Source organism: Lipotes vexillifer, unplaced genomic scaffold, assembly GCF_000442215.2.
Source record: "Lipotes vexillifer unplaced genomic scaffold, Lipotes_vexillifer_v1.1 scaffold586, whole genome shotgun sequence".
In the NCBI taxonomy this organism is placed as follows: domain Eukaryota; kingdom Metazoa; phylum Chordata; class Mammalia; order Artiodactyla; family Lipotidae; genus Lipotes; species Lipotes vexillifer.
Genome location: NW_006781860.1, coordinates 208,166 through 212,568, shown reverse-complemented (window position 1 = coordinate 212,568; position 4,403 = coordinate 208,166). Strand labels below are relative to the sequence as shown.

The 4,403-nt window shown below is 43.7% G+C and overlaps 1 pseudogene across 1 annotated transcript; it reads left to right on the top strand.

Moving 5' to 3' along the window:
- Positions 1 to 1,362: 1,362 nt before the first annotated feature.
- LOC103084039 (cell division control protein 42 homolog pseudogene) lies at positions 1,363 to 1,938 on the top strand (annotated as a pseudogene). The gene has a single exon (XR_456994.1). The product of XR_456994.1 is annotated as a cell division control protein 42 homolog pseudogene (transcript).
- Positions 1,939 to 4,403: the final 2,465 nt, after the last annotated feature.

Below are 4,403 nucleotides of genomic sequence, written 5' to 3'. Positions count from 1 at the left end.
ATGGCAACTAGGTACACTTGCTAGTGCAACAAAGTTAATTTTCTATTCCCGGGAGCCTGGTTTTTGTCTCTGGGGCTCAGGCCTCCAGGGCCTTCGTTCTTTAGCTTGCAAGGCCTGTTTTGCCCAGGGCCTTTCCCTAGTCCTTTTCCAAAATGCCTGTGCTCTTTTTATCCTGTCTTAGATGGTGTGGAGTGTCCTTACTCCAGCTTGAGTGGAACCAGAGCCCATTATTATTATTATCTTTTAATTAATCTATTTTTGGCTGCATTGGGTCTTTGTTGCTGCACGTGGGCTTCTTTAGTTGTGGTGAGTGGGGGCTACTCCTCACTGCGGTGTGCGGGCTTCTCATTGCAGTGGCTTCTCTTGTTGTGCGGCACGGGCTCTAGGCACGTGGGCTTCAGTAGTTGCGGCTCGCGGGCTCTAGAGCGCAGGCTCAGTAGTTGTGGCGCACGGACTTATTATTATTAAATGAGGCATTTACTATATTCCTTCCTAAGAGCACCAGGTGGGGAACACGTTTTCTAAACTAGATCTAGGAAGTGGGATGTGGAATCAATCCATCCTCCTCCCCTTAAGGGCTGTCCAATGGTTAATGAATTAAAAAAAAAAAGACTAAATAAAAACAAATCCCACACACACTCCGCCACCCAGAAAAAGGAAAAAAACCCCCAAAAACTAGATGTTCCAGATTACTCGCCAAAGTGGAACCTGGGAACAGCTTTAACAACCCAAATTAGTCTGCTACAGAGTCATCACAAGCATACCTTGCTGTTAAACAAAAAATAATCATTTTTTTGAAACAACAAAATAAAAACTAGTACTGATCACTTTGCTGACCATACACTGTTACGTAAAATTAACTAGTATTGAGAGGGGGAAGGGGGCCGTAGCTATGGGCCTTGTCTCACACGAGTGCATGTGGGCAGGTGCAGGGCATTTGTCATTATTACAAAAATGAATTTTAATTTTTAATCTTTAGTTTGATTTAAACATTGCTTTTAGTATATCATGAGTGATATTTGCAACAAAAAGAATAAAATGCCTAGGAATTAACCTACCAAGGGAGACAAAAGACCTGCATGCAGAAAACTATAAGACTGATGAAAGAAAGATGATACAAACATTTTTTCATCTCTCTATGGGCTTAATTCTGTCCACCCACTCAGAAGTCACCCATGGCCATAAGCAGTTGATGAGCCTTTTGTAAAGACAGTCTTCTGAAATCAAGAGACTCTGTTATAATGGATTTTTGGTTTTGCTTTTCTACGGCAAAGATAAATGCAGTCATGGAGATAAGTAGGCTCTGACAGCAAGTTCCGTTTGTTTTTTGTTCGAAAAGACTTTGGAATTATTTTAGTGATCATGGAGTATAAAGAGTTAGACCTGCAGTGTCCATATGTACTGACTGTTTTTGACAACTATGCAGTCACAATTATGATTGGTGGAGAGCCTCGTACTCTTGGACTTTTTGATACTGCAGGGCAAGAGGATTATGACAGATTACGACTGCTGAGTTATCCCCAAACAGATCTATTTCTAGTCTGTTTTTCAGTGGTCTCTCCATCCTCATTCGAAAATGTTAAGAAAAGTGGGTGCCTGAGGTAGCTCACCACTGTCCAAAGACCCCTTTCTTGCTTGTTGGGACCCAAACTGATCTCAGAGATGACCCCTCTACTATTGAGAAACTTGCTAAGAATAAACAGAAGCCTATCACCCCAGAGACTGCTGAAAAACTGGCCTGTGACCTGAAGGCTGTCAAGTGTGTAGGGTGTTCTGCACTTACCCAGAAAGGCCGGAAGAGTGTGTTTTGACGGAGCAACGCTGGCTGCCCTGGAGCCTCCCGAACCGAAGAAGAGCCGCAGGTGTGCTGCTGTGAACGTCTCTCCAGAGCCCTTTCTGCACAGCTGGTGTCCACATCATACCAAAAGCGATGTTTAAATCAAACTAAAGATTAAAAATTAAAATTCATTTTTGTAATGACAAATGCCCTGCACCTGCCCACATGCACTCGTCTGAGACAAGGCCCATAGCTATGGCCCCCTTCCCCCTCTCAATACTAGTTAATTTTGAGTAATAGCGTATTGTCAGAAAAGTGATCAGTACTAGTTTTTATTTTGTTGTTTCAAAAAAATGATTATTTTTTGTTTAACAGCAAGGTATGCTTGTGATGACTCTGTAGCAGACTAATTTGGGTTGTTAAAGCTGTTCCCAGTTTCCACTTTGGCGAGTAATCTGGAACATCTAGTTTTTGTTTTTTTCCTTTTTGTGGGGGGGGGAGTGTGTGTGGGATTTGTTTTTATTTAGTCATGTTTTTAACATTCATTAACCATTGGACAGCCCTTAAGGGGAGGAGGATGGATTGATTCCACATCCCACTTCCTAGATCTAGTTTAGAAAACGTGTTCCCCACCTGGTGCTCTTAGAAAGGAGTATAGTAAATGCCTCATTTAATAATATACTCCTATTTGAAAGTTGCCTTTTCTCTCCACCCTTGAGTAGGTCCAGTATTTGATGAGACTCATGAAAGTGGGCGGAACCTGTCTTGCCCCTCCTCTTTTCTAGGATGCACTATATATGTGACTGTGACTCAAGGAAATTTGTTTGCCATTTGCTGATTTTTTTTGAAGTTAATTTCTAACTTCTTTCACTGATAAATGAAGAAGAGTATTGCACCTTTTGAAATAAACCAAATGGATTGAGTATGTAATGAAAAAACAAATTTTCCCTGTCATTGTCTTAATATGCTGGGCATAGATGTGCAGCTTAATAGTGTATGATACAGTGTTCTAGAACATAGCTGAAGACCTGGTATATAGAGGAAATCCGAGGGGTGGTGCTAGAAGACAGATGTCTATGGGATGATTCACATCCTCTTTCAAGTTAGGAGGATGGAGACCTGCTTCATTAAGCTGGGGGTGGGGTGGGGAGAACATTTAACCACATGGGGGACCAGTCAGGGGAATCCCCTTATTTCTGTTTTGCATATGAGGAACCCTAGAGCAGCCAGGTGAGGCTCTCTAGTTTAATAAAAATCCTGGGGAGAGTCTTATGAAGACTCTTCATAAGCTGATAAAATCCCTGTTAACACTTTTCTTGGTTGCAGTTTCCAAGTCTTAAAAATGTTAGGTAATCTTCCCCACCTTCCCCAAACCCTAATTCTTCTAGATGTCATTAGTGTTGAACCAATGCTTTCTCATGTCTCAATTCTTTGTATATGCATTCTTTTCAGATGTATTAAATAAGCAAACCCTTTAAAAAAAAAAGGTGGCTATGCCATGTGACAGTACGATAAACTCGATATGAAATTCACTTGGTCATGCAGCTGTTGGATTAAGATTCTTGAATTTTAAGTTATGGATGAGTTATTTCACATTTCACATACACAGTGAGACTTCATTAATCTTCTCACACTGCAGTATTACACATCTGCTTAATACAGATTGGCAGAACGTGAGCACTCCCTTAAATTCCCATGCTCAGCCTCCACCTCCAGCACTCTGTTGGAACTCTGGTCCCTCCAGTGCCTTCCGGATGGTTTTGGGAGTCTCAGGCAGGGATCTCATGAAGGCTCCAGTAAGGAGGTCCCTTGGCTACCCTGTGGCACCCGTGTTCATGCTCTCTCCTCCTCCAGACCTCTGTGGGAAAGTCTCTTCACACTGTTAACGCCCAAGATAGCAGCTGGTTCATTCACTGTTGGTGGTTTTCAAAGATGAGGCCAGAGCCGAGGTTTGTCCTGAAGCTGCCCAAGCTCCAAGCTGAGGGCACTGATGTCTGCCTGGAGGGCGCAGTTTCCCATTGCTGCGAGAGCCATGGGCAGTGGGTCCTGTTTCCTGTGAATGGAACTGCCACGGTTGACCCCTGGTGGTTCAGCTCCTGTGGGTTTTGTTCGTTCCTTTGCTTTGGACCCCTGGCTCTGGGACTGCATCGTCAATCCAGCTGGTCTGGATGACCAACCTTCTTCTTTGACCTTGTTCACCATCCTGGTGCCCAAATTGTTCTTACACTTCTCTTCCCTTAGAATGAGTTTTTTTCTTTCCTTTTTTTCTTTTTGGCTGTCTCGGGTCTTAGCTGTGGCATGTGGGATCTTTCATTGTGGCGTGGGCTCTTTGTCGTGGCACGCAGGCTTCTCTCTAGTTGTGGCATGTGCGATCTGTAGTTGTGGCACACGGACTTCTCTCTCATTGAGGCATGCGAGCTTAGTCGTTGTGGCATGCGGGCTTAGTTGCCCTTTGGCATGTGGGATCTTAGTTCCCTGACCAGGGATCCAGCCTGAGTCCCCTGCACTGGAAGGTGGATTCTTTACCACTGGACCACCAGGGAAGTCCCTAGAATGAGTTTCTTTAAATGGTACATTTCCCTACATGCCCAAGGATCCCGTATTCTACCTCCCAAGCCCATAAACA